Genomic DNA, 13,372 nt, shown 5'->3' with positions numbered 1-13,372 from the left:
TGGCAAGTCTCTTGATATAATAGTATATATGGATTAGTCAAATGAAAAAGATTTGGTAGGCTGTAGAAAATAAATGTGTGAGGGGGAAAAGGAAAATAGTTTTCAAATAGCTATCACTGTCAAAAAGAATTGGGTTTAGAATTCTTCTTAATAGATTCAAAATGAAGAACTAGGAAAAATGTGTGGAACTTTTAAGTGATTAAGATTTGGGTGGAAAATAAGAGAGAATTTCAAACAATTAGACCAAAAAATGTAATGAATGAAATACTTCTTCCTTTATGCTTCACTGATAGTTCCCAAAGGAACACTTGGAACATAGTGTTTCAACATATCCACAGTTCCTTAATATTAAGCATGCATGTTGCCTTAATGCAATAGAACATAAAATTTTCATTTAAAGTAATGTAGATTCATATACACTGGCTGTAGTGCAATAGAACATAAAATTTTGGTTTATGCACATTTATATACATTGCCATAACATGAAACACAGCACAACATTAGCTTAACATGCAATGTTACATAAATGTCAGCTTAAAGCATACTTCATAAAAATTATTTTCCATGTAATGGAATCTTGTTCAGCAAACCTTACACTAATAGGTACATAGAAAATGCTGCAATATAATGATTTGAATCTCTCTGCATCTTTTCCAACAACCATAAACATCTGATTTTCAGAATAACTTCATTAGTCTTCAGCACAAACCTTCCAATATGTACACAATATTCTCTTCAAAAAGATCCCTCAAAAGCTGCAAAACCAATATTTATTTACCTCTCTTTAAAAATTAAATTTTATTTCTAATTAACCCAATCATTTTCCCTCTCTGTTATACCTTAAAATCCACATATGTGAACAAAAACAGTTTTTTTTATTCTTTAAAGCATTCCAAAATATTTGGACATTTTGAAGATATTCTTTTCATCGTGTATTTAACTAGTCAATTTCCAATATTCATTAAAAACATTTTCAAAGTGGTTATGTCAATATCATTCATTTCAAATGTATAATTGACATACAACTAAGAGGAACTAGATAATAAATTGGATGACAAAATTCAGAATATTTTTTAAAAATCTCTAAAAATGAATAAAGCAAATTTAAGAAGATGAAATTAATTTATACAAAAGAAAATCTATTAACACCTTTAAATAATAAAAGATTGGGAAAATATTTACCAGACTACCATTTATGCGAAAAAGATGTGATGACTTTAGTTAACTGTACAGTCATTGAATTAATACTATAATAAAGCTACCACACAATTTAGTATTAGTCTGTATGAATATGTATTGATAGTAGTTTACAGAAAAGTAACTATTAATATTTAATAGTTTAAAACATTAATAAACTTTTGAATACCCAGCTAAGAGGGAAGATAGGGTGCTAAAACTTGAAATCAGGAAGACATGTTCAAATTCATTGTTTTAATGTATCACACCAGGCAAGTCACTTAATGTCTATCTCCCAGTTTCCTCATCTGTAAAATATGGACAACAATGGCATTTAACTCACATTGTTGTTGTGAAGATATATGCAGAGTACACTGTAATTGTTAATCTCATATAAATGTTAATTATGAATGTATGTTGTGTTTTATGAGAATGTAACTGTGAGAATGTGCGTGTAATTAGCCTTCATTTATGTAATGCTTTAAGTTTTACAAAATATTTTAGTTTCCTTTATTCAAAAATATTCTTATTTTATTATTCATTTTTCAATTTTATGTAAAGATAATTTTTAACATTCGTTTTTGAAACTTTTCCTCTCTCACATGCTTCCTTCCTCTCATCCTAGAATAGCAAGGAATCTAAGTTATACATGTATATTCATGTTAAACCTCTTTCCATATTAGTCACTCTGTTAAAGAAGAGCCAAAAGAAAAAGGGAAAACCATGAGAAAGAAAAATGAAAATAATTAAAATGGTGAAAATAGTATACTTTAATTTACATTCCTATTTCATAGTTCTTTTTTCTGTATGTGGATGGCATTTTCCATCAGAAGACTTTTAGAATTGTCTTTGATCATTGTATTACTGAGAAGAACAAAGTCTGTCAAAGTTGATCATCTCACAAATGTTGCTGTTAAGCTGTACATTGTTATCTTGATTCTGCTCACTTCACTCAACATCAATGTTTCTTCAGTTTTTTTTTTCTGAAATCAATCTGCTCATTATTTCTTATAGCATGGTAGTATTCTATTCTTTCATATACCATAACTTGCTCATCCTACCCTCAATTTCCAAATTTTTGACATGTCAAAACGAACTGCTAAAAGTGAGTGTGCATATATATATATATATATATATATATATATATATATATGCCCATATTAATATAAAATGGGGGTTCCCTTTTTTATGATCTCTTTGGGATGTAGATTAGTAGTGGTATTGCTGGATCAAAGGTTATACACAGTTTAATTGCTCCTTGGGTATACATATATATATACCAACTGCTCTCTACAATCGTTGGATCAGTCCACAACTCCACTAATAGGGTCCCAGTTTTGCCACATCTTCACCAACATTGGTCATTTTTCCTTTTTGTCATTTTAGCAGATCTGATAGGTGTGAGATGGTAGCTCAGAGTTGTTTTGATTTGCATTTCCCTAATTAATAATGATTTAGATAGCTTCATTTATTAGAGATAGCTTTAATTTCTTCCTCTGAAAACTGCCTGTCCATATCATTTAATCATTCATCAATTGGAGAATGGCTTGTAGTCTTATGAATTGATTCAGTTCTATATTATAATTTAGAATTGAGTCTTTTATCAGAAACATTGGAAGTAAAAAAAGTTTTCCAGTTTTGTTAGGGTTTTTTTTTTTTTTTGGAAAGGCAAATGGGGTTAAGTGGCTTGCCCAAGGCCACAGAACTAGGTAATTAAGTGTCTGAGACCAAATTTGAGCCCAGGTGCTCCTGACTCCAGGGCCAGTGCTTTATCCACTGTGCCACCTAGCCGCCCCAGTTTTCCAGTTTTTATGCTTTCTTTTTCATCTTGTTTGTGTTGATTTTGCTTATGTAAAAAAAAATCAATTCAATGTAACCCAATATTATCCACTTTGTATGTCATAATGTTGTCTCTATCTTTTCTTTGGTCTTAAATTTTCCTTCTCTCCATAGATCTGACAGGGTAAAAGATTCCTTGCTCTTCTAATTGGCTTATAGTATCACCCTTTATATCTAAATCATGTACCCATTTGACTTTATTTTTGTATATAGTGTGAGATGTTGTTCTATGCCTAAATTCTGTCATATTAATTTCCAGATTTCTCAGACTTTTATTCATCAAATAGTGATTTCTTATCACAGAAATTGGAGCCCTGGGTTTATCAAACAGTAGATTAGTCTACTTATTTACTGCTGTGAACCCAACCTATTTCCCTGATCCACGACTATATTTCTTAGCCAATACCAAATAATTTTGCTAATTGTTGCTTTATACCATAGTTTTACATCTAGTAGGATTAGGCCACCTTCCATTGCATGATTTTTTTCTTTTCTTTTTTTTTTAGGTTTTTGCAAGGCAATGGGGTTAAGTGACTTGCCCAAGGCCACACAGCTAAGTAATTTTTAAGTGTCTAAGGCTGGATTTGAACTCAAGTACTCCTGTCTCCAGGGCCAGTGCTCTATCCACTGTACCACCCTACCATCTCCATGTTTTTTCCTTTGTTTCTTCATGTTTTCTTCTTCCCTGAAATTCTTGACCATTTGTTCTTCCAGATAAACTGTATCATTTTTTCTAGTCTTTTGATTTTGTTTGATAGATTCTTGATGTCTCATAGAGTCATTAGTTTCTACTATCCCAGTTCCATTTTTTAAAGATTCTTTTTCTTCCAGTTAACTTTTTTTATCACATTTTCTATGTGGTCAAGTCTACTTTTAAACATATTATTTTCTTTAGTCATTTTTTTGTCCTTCCTTTTTCAATTTTCCCTAATTCTTTTGCATCACTCTCTTTCCTGTTCCCTGTTTTATTTCTATCACTTCCTGTTTGTTTTTTAAATATCCTTTTAGAACTCATTCAGGAGAAGTTTTTCCCCAAGGCATTGGGGTCAAGTGTCTTGCCTAAGGACACACAACTCATTATTAAGTTTCTGAGGCTGGATTTGAACTCAGTTCCTACTGACTCCAGCGTCTGTGCTTTATCCACAGTACCACCAGCATTTTTTGACCTGAGAGCAGTTCATAATCCACTTTGAGGCTTCACATGTAGGCATTTTGTCACTATTTTCTTCTTCAGAGATAGTGTTTTGATCTTCCCTGTCACTGTGATAGCTTTCTATGGTAGGGACTCTTTTTTAGTTATTTGCTCATATAAAAAAAGTTGAGTTTTGCTTCTAGGGCATAGAGGACACAATTGCAAGATTTTTGTGCTTAGGACCAAGTTTCTGGTCACTGTCTTCTGAACTGGGGCTTAGGTACAGGAGGCTTGCAGTCAAGATCCTGGCAAGAATCTAGAAAGTTCCCTGAGTTTTCTCTCTTTCCCTCCTTAAGAACTTTAACTGAATTCTCTGAACAGACTCTGAAGCAATAGAACTCACAAAAAGAGTGAAACGACTTTTCAGATCAAGCAATCTTGGAGGCACTTCAAGAAACACCTGTGTCACGGGGGTAAAAGGGGAGGACAGCCCAGATTGGAAGCTGGAATCAGTGGGAGGCTCATGGTCACAGAGCAAATCAGTAATCAAGTCTTGAATCCTAGTCCTGGTTCAGTGGACTAGCAGTACAGCAGGCCAGCAGTGAGGGTCCTAGATCCATTGAAGAAGGCATACTGTGAGTCCTGATACACTGACTGGTACAATAGGTGTTACTAGGTCCCGCTACAAAATATTTTCAAAATATTATCTCACTTAATGTCCAGAGAAACCTTTTGAGGAGATGCTTATATTAATCTTGAATTACAAATGATAAATCCAAAGTTCAAAGAAGTTATACAGATGAGGTTCATTTACTCAGGAAAATTCTGAGGCAATATTAGCACTCAGACTTTTTTTTAATTCTTTTTTTTTTAGGTTTTTGCAAGGCAAACGGGGTTAAGTGGCTTGCCCAAGGCCACACAGCTAGGTAATTATTAAGTGTCTGAGACTGGATTTGAACCCAGGTACTCCTGACTCCAGGGCTGGTGCTTTATCCACTATGCCACCTAGCCGGCCCCAGACTTTGTTTATAATTGAAATTTAGTTTTAATTTTTCCAATTACATAAAATGTTAATTTTCAGCATGTATCCATTTGCAATTTTATGAGGTCTACATTTTTCTACCATGATCCATTCTCCCTACCCTTCTCATGGTAGTGGACAATCTTCTAAAAGTTATACATGTACAAAAGTGTTTATCATATTTCCATATTAGTCATGTTGTGAAGAGGAATCAGAATTAAGAGGAAAGAAAAAAATATGCAAAAGAAAGATAAAACACAAAAAGAAAATTTTAAAGGTAAAATATATTATGATTTCCTCTACAGTAAGAGTCTAGCCTTACACATCCTTTTCTGAATGTGTTTGGCATTGTGCATAGCCTGTCTCTCGATACTGTCCTTGATCTCTGAATTGCCAAGAGCAATTGCATCCATTATGGTTGATAATCTTACAATGTTATTGTTAATATGTACAATTTTCTCCTGGTTCTGTGCACTTTGCTCATTATCAGCTAATGTGAGTCTTTCTATGCTTCTTTAAAGTGACCACTGTGATTTCTTACGGAACAATAGTATTCCATAACATTCATATACCAAAATTAATTCATTCATACCTCTTAATTGATCAGCAATACTAAATTTCCAATTCTTCACCACTACATAAAAGAGCTGCTTTAAATATTTTAACATGTGAGACTTTTCCCATTTTTATAATTTCTTTGGGATATAGACCTAGTATTGGTATTCCCAGGACAAAGGATGTGATCAGTTTTATTGCTCTTTGGGTATAGTTTCAGATTGCTCTAAGAATATTTGGATCATTTCACAACTCCACCAATAGGGCATTAATGTCCTAATTTTTCCACATCCTCTTCAACATTGATATTTTATTTTTTGTTTTTTTGGTCATTTTAGACAATCTGATATGTGTTGAGGGGGAACACCTCAGAGTTATTTTAAGTTATATTTCTCTAATCAATAGTAGTTTGGTGCATTTTTTTATATGGATATAAATAGCTTTAATTCTTCTATCTTAAAACTGCCTGTTCATATTCTTTCACCATTTTGCAGTTGGGAATAGCTTGTAATCTTATTAATTTGGTGCAGTTCTCTATATATTTTATAAATGAATCTTTCATGAAAACACTAACTGTGAAATACATTTCCCAGCTTTCTTCATTCTTTCTAATCTGAACTGCAATGATTTTATTGATACAAATCTTTTTAGTTTAATAAAACCAAAGTCATACATTTTGCAATTTCTAATATTCTCTTTTCCTTTTGTTTATAAACTTCTCCCCTTTTCAGAGATCCAACAGATAGAATATTTCTTGTTCTCTTAATTGGTCTATGGTATCACCCTTTATATCTAAATTATTTCAACTTTCTACTTTATTTTAATATAGGGTGTGAGATATGGGTCTATGCCTAGTTTTTACCATACTATTTTTAAATTTTTAAGCATTTTTATCAGAAATTGAGTTCTTATTCCAGAAGCTAGCTTCTTTGAATTTATCAAACAGTAAATTAAATGCATTACTTTTTTCCTCTGTACCTACTTTAATCCACTGGTCCATTTCTATAATTCTTAACCAGTAACAGGAAGTTACGATGATTGCTTGCTACAACTAGGCAATCTTCCTTTGCATTTTTACCAGTTCCCTTGATTTAGTTGAATTTTTGTTCCTCCAAATGAGTTTTATTACTATTTTTCTAGTTCTGTAAAGCAGTTTTGGGGCAGTTGGATTGGTATGGGTCTGATAATTAATTTAATTTGGGTAGAATGATCATTTATATTTAATTGGTTGAATCTAACCATGACAATTGACATATTTCCAATTGTTTACATCTGACTTTATCTGTGAGAAAAGTATTTTTGTAATTGTCTTCATAAAGTTTCTAATATTTGGTAGCTAACAGGCTGGGAAAATGAGAAAGCAGAAAAAAAAGGACCCTGACCATTGACAGATACTTTCTTTATTATCCCAAGGAGGATTAAAACATTCAATTTGAAGATGAGAATGTACAAGCTTCTGAAGACTCCAAGTAAAATGGAAATTGTGCTCAGTCTATGACAGAGCTCAAAAAATATTTTGAAAATGAGGTAAGAGAGATGGAAAAAAAATTGGGAAAAGAAATGAGAAGGGGTGGCTAGGTGGCACAGTGGATAGAACACTGGCCCTGGAGTCAGGAGTACCAGAATTCAAATCCGGCCTTGGACACTTAATTACCTAGCTGTGCAGCTTTGGGCAAGCTACTTAACCCAATTGCCTTGCAAAAAAAAAAAAAAAAAACTGAAAAAAAAATGAGAGATGCAGGAAAAAACATGAAAATGAAGTCAGAAGTTTAGTCAAGGAGATACAAAAATGCTGAAGAAAATAACATGTTAAAAACCAGCTTAAGTCAAACAGATAAAACAGTTCAAAAAATTATCGAGGAGAAAAATGCTTTAAAAAGCAGAATTGGCCAGATAGAAAAGGAGATAAGAAAGCTCTCTGAGAAAATACATCCTTCAGATGTAGAATGGAGCTAAAGGAAGCTGATGACTTTATGAGATGTCAAGACACAACACTTCAACACCAAAAGAATGAAAAATTAGAAGAAAATGTGAAACATCTCATTGAAAAAAAACAACTGATCTGGAAAATAGATTCAGGAAAGATAATTTACAAATTATTGGGATAACTTAAAGTCATGATCAGGAAAAGAGCCTTGACCTCATTTTTAAAGATTCCTACAGGAAAATTGCCCTGATATCCTAGAAGCAGAGGGCAAAATAGAAATTGAGAGAATTCAGCGATCTGCCCTGGAAAGTGAGCCAACAAAAAACAACCCCCAGAAATATAGACAAATTCCAGAATGCCCAAGTCAAAGAGAAAATATTACAAGCAACCAGGACACAATTCAAATATTGTGGAACTGCAGTCAGGATCTCACAGGACTTAGCAACAACTACATTAAGGGTTTGTAGGGCTTGTAATATAATATTTTGGAAGACAAAGTAGCTTGGAATGCAACCAAGAATCAACTACCCAGCAAAACTTAACATCTTCTTCCAGGGCAAAAGATGGACTTTCGATAAAACAGGAGAATTTCAAATGTTTGTTTTGAAAAGACCAGAGCCAAACAGAAAACTTGACCTTTAATTACAGGACTCAGGTGAAACAGAGAGAGTGGAGGAGAAGGGTAAATTATGAAGGACTGAATGATGATGAACTGCAAGTATTCCTGCTTAGGAAAACGATGCTGTTAATACTCGTATAAACCTTCTCATTTAATAGAGCAGGTAGAAGAAGGTTTTTATAGATGAAGGACAGGAGAGAGCTGAATTGAAGATATTGTAAAAATGGAGTTAATGGGAAGGTACTGGGAGTAAGAGAAAGGAGAAGTAGAATAGGCTAAAACAAAAGATATTTTGTTTTGCAATGAGCTTTTGCAATGATACAGTAGGGGAGAAGGAGAGGGGGAATGAGGGAATATTCATTTTCATCAGAAATGGCTTAGGAAACAGCATACACACTCAATAGGGTATAGACATCTAGAGTAAAAAGGAGAGAAGGGAGAAAGGGGGAATGGGGGGAATGTGGGTGATAGAGGCATTTGTAGATCAGAGGAGAGAATAGTCAGCTATAGTACATTTTCTTTTTTTACTTTTTGCAAGGTGCTGGGATTGGGTGACCTGTCCAGGACCATGTGGAGAGGTGGTTGCTGGGTGTCTGGAGTGGTATGTGGGCTTGGAGCCTTTTGGCCCCAGGACCATTGCTCTGTCTTCTGCGCCACTCAGCTACATTTTAGAAGAGGGACAGAATTAAAGGAGAGAGAAAATATAATATATGGTACTGGGGAGGAATGGATGGTGGGAATTACAATCAGCAGCTGTGGAAAAAACTGCAATTAACTTCTGTGATGAACTTATGATAAAGAATGTGATCCACTTGAGACAGAGCTGATGGTATCAGAACACAGACTGAAACATTTTTTATGTCTTTATTTCTCATGAGGTTCTATATTTGTGTGTGGGGGCGGGCTATTATGCTTTCTCTTAAACAAAAACATTTTAGTGAGGTATAAAGTCATATTAATAAAAAAAAAACAAAAAACGGAGGGATGGGAATTCAGAGAAGCATGGAAGGATTTGCATGAACTGATGTGGAGTGAGATGAGCAGAAGCAGAAAATCATTGTACACCCTAACAGCAACGGGGCAGGGGGATGGTCACCATCCTTGATGGAGTTGTTCATTCCATCAGTGCAACAATCAGGTGTCATTTTGGGCTATTTGTGATGGATAATGTCATCTTTATCCAGAGAAAGAATTGAAAGAATTGTGGAGTTTGAACAAAGAACAAAGACTATTGCCTTCAATTTAGTAAAAAAAAGAACCATTATCTTATTATGTAATTTTGCTACCTCTTATACTTTATTTTTCTTCCTTAAGGATATGATTTCTCTCTCATCACATTCAGCTTAGATCAATTTGTACCATGGAAACAATGTAAAAACTGATAGACTGCCTTTTTAGGCAGGTGGGGGGAGGAAAGCAAGAATAGGGGTAAATTTGTAAAACTCAAAATAAATAAAATCTTTCAATATAAAAAATATATTATCTCTAATACAGTTAAAATTCTAGAGTTATTAAAGTCTTTCTCCCAGGTAGGAATATAGCTTGTTTCAATTTTTGGATAGAATTTTTTTCTTCCCCCCCTTTTATTCTACCTTTTAATATGTCTATTATGTCTCCTGTTTGAAGTCCAAATATTTTTTATTAAGTCTGGTCTTTTCATCAGGAAAAATTGGAATTCTCCTATTTCATGAAAGGTCCATCTTTGGCCCTGGAAGAGAAGGCTCAGTTTTGCTTGATAATTAATTCTTTTTATTAAAGATTTTATTCATTTTGAGTTTTACAAAAGAAAACAATTTGTCAGGCTTTATATTGTTTCCATGTTGTACATTGATCCAAAGTGATTGTGATGAGAGAGAAATCATATGCTTAAGGAAGAATCATAAAGTATAACAGGTAACAAGATCAGACAATAAGATATCAGGGTTTTTTCTAAATTAAAGGAAATAGTCCTTGGACTTTGTTCAAACTACACCATTCTTTATCAGGATATAGATGGTTTTCTCCTTTGCAGACAGTGCAAAATTATCCCTGATTGTTGCACTGATGAATTGCGTAAGTCCATCAATCATCACTCCCATGTTGCTGTTAGGGTGTACAGTGTTTTTCAGGTTCTGCACATTTCACTCAGCATCAGTTCATGCAAATCCCTCCAGTCTTCCCAGAATATCCATCCCTCCTGGTTTTGCTAAGCCATTCCCCAAGTGAAGGACATTCACTTGATTTCCAATTCTTTGCCACCACAAACAGGGCTGCTATGAATATTTTTGTACAAGTGATGTTTTTACCCTTTTTCATCATCTATTCAGGGTATAGATCAAATAGTGATATTACTGGATTAAAGGGTATGCACACTTTTGTTACCTTTTGGGCAAAGGTCTAAATTTCTCTCCAGAAATGCTGGATGAGTTCACAGCTCCACCAACAATGTAATAGTGTCCCAGATTTCCTACAACCCTTCCAACAATGATCATTATCCTTTCTGGTCATATTGGCCAGTCTGAGTGGTGTGAGGTAATACCTCAGAGAAGCTTTAATTTGCATTTCTCTAATAAGTAATGATTTAGAGCAATTTTTCATATGACTATGGTTTGCTTTGATTTCCTTATCTGTAAATTTCTTTTGCATATCCTTTGACCATTTGTAAATTGGGGAATGACTTTTTAAAAAAATATGTCTCAGGTCTCTGTATATTTTAGAAATGAGTCCTTTGTCAGAAATATTAGCTGTAAAGATTGTTTCCAAGTTTATTACATTTCTTTTGATCTTGGTTACAATGGTTTTATCTGGGCAAAAGCTTTTTAATTTAATGTAATCAAAATCATCTAGTTTGTTTTTAGTGTTGTTCTTCATCTCTTCTTAGTCATAAACTGCTTCCCTTTCCACAGATCAGACAAGTAAACCACTCCTTGATCTTATTTTCTTATAGTATTGTTTTTTATGTCTAAATCCGTTATCCATTTGGATCTTATCTTGATATAGGGTATAAGGTGTTGGTCTAATCTAAGTTTCTTCCATACTAACTTCGAATTTTCCCAGCAGTTTTTTTCAAAGAGATTTTATTGCAATAGCTGGATTCTTTGGGTTTATCAAACAGCAGATTACTATAATCGTTTCTGCTATTGCACCCAGTCTATCCCACTGGTCCACCACACTATTTCTTAGCCAATAACAAACAGTTTTGATGACTGATGCTTTATAATATAATTTTAGATCAGGTAGGGCTAAGCCCCCTTCTTTTGCATTTTGTTTCATTAAATCCCTCAAAATTCTTGACTTTTTATTTCTCCATATGAATTTATTTATTACTTTTTCTAACTCATTAAATTAATTTTTTTGGAAATTTGATTGGTAGAGTACTAAACAGGTAATTTAGTTTTGGTAGAATTGTCATTTTTATTATATTGACTCTACCTATCCATGAGCAGTTGATGTTTGCCCAGTTATTTAAATATGATTTAATTTGTGTGAGAAATGTTTTCTAATTGTTTTCAAAAAAGTTTCTGAGTCTACCTTGGCAAATAAACTCCCAGTAATTTATATTGTCTGAGTTACTTTGAATAGGAATTCTCTTTCTAGCTCTTCCTGCTATATCTTGCTAGACATATATAGAAAAGTTAAGGACTTAACGAGGGTTTATTTTATATTCTGCAACTTTGCTAAAATTGATAATTGTTTGTAGTAGTTTCTTTGCATGATTTCTTGGGATTCTCTAGGTGTACCATCATGTCATCTGCAAATAGTGAGAATTTTGTATCTTCCTTCCAAATTCTAATTCCTTCAATTTCCTTTTCTTCTCTAATTACTGAAGCTAACAATTCTTTATTTATTCTTATTTTGAACAAATAATGTTTTTTATACATTATTAAAATATTCTTGTTTAAGAGTAAACATAATCCCCACTCCCCCAAGAAAATATAGACCTGCATAAGCGATAAAGTAAAGGGGAGAGAAAAAATTAATAATAATAATAATAATAATAATAATAATAATAATAATAATATAATTGTAGGTATGGCCAGGTGGCACAGTGGACAGAGCACCAGCCTTGAAGCCAGGAGCAACCAAGCCCAAATCCGGCCCCAGACACCCAACAATCACCCAGCTGTGTGACCCCATTCAAGCCACCCCAACCCCATTGCCCTACAAAAACCAAAAAAAGGAAAAAAAAAGACTCAAAATAAAATGACATTGTAATAATAATAGTAGGGGCAGCTGGGTGGCAGACAGATTCCTTGCCCTTGATCCAGGAGCACCCAGGTACAAATCTGGCCTCAGACACCCAACAATCACTCAGCTGTGTGGCCCCAGGCAGGCCACCCAGTCCCATTTGCCCTGCAACACCCCCTTAGAAAATATTAATAATGAAAAAAACATGCTTCAGTCGGTGTACCAACACCACCAGCTCTGTCATGGGTAGATCCCATACTTTATGATAAGTCAATCACAAAAGTTACTTCCATATTTTTCCACCATTGCCATTGTTCCTCACAAGTCAGTCCATGTATACTTCTCTACTACCAGGACCTATATTTTCTCTCTCCTTTCACTCTGTCTGTGCTGTAGGGTAGTTGAGTGGTGCACCAGTCAGATCACTGGCCCTGGGGCCAAGAAGCCCTAAGCCCACGTACCACCCCTTATCCAGCCTCCACCAGGCCCTATGGTCCCAGACAGGCCATCCAATCCCAGCCCCTTGCAAGAAGTAAAAAAGAAAATGTGTTATATCTGACCACTCTCCCCCCACCCATGGTCCATCCTGTCCTCCATCAGTCACATTCCCCCCACTTCCCCCTGTCCCCCCTTCTTACTACACATGGCTCTACCCCATTGAGTATATATGATGTTTCCTCTCCTAGCCACCTCTGATGAGAGCAAAGATTCCCTCATTCCCCCTTGCCTTCCCCCTTCCATATCTATCATTGCAATAGCTCACTGTAATAAAGAAAAATCTCATTATATGAAATCTCTTAGCCCATTCCTTCTCTCCTTTTTCTTTCTCCCATTACATTTCCCTTTTATATAGTGACTCAATTTTTTCACCACAATATATCTTCAGATTCAGTTTTCTCCTATAAAAGTTCCTTCTACATGCTGTATTAAATGAGA

This window comes from Macrotis lagotis, chromosome 1 (assembly GCF_037893015.1).
Source record: "Macrotis lagotis isolate mMagLag1 chromosome 1, bilby.v1.9.chrom.fasta, whole genome shotgun sequence".
Taxonomy (NCBI): Eukaryota; Metazoa; Chordata; class Mammalia; order Peramelemorphia; family Peramelidae; genus Macrotis; species Macrotis lagotis.
The sequence above is the reverse complement of the archived record's forward strand: the minus strand, read 5'-3'. Positions refer to the sequence as shown.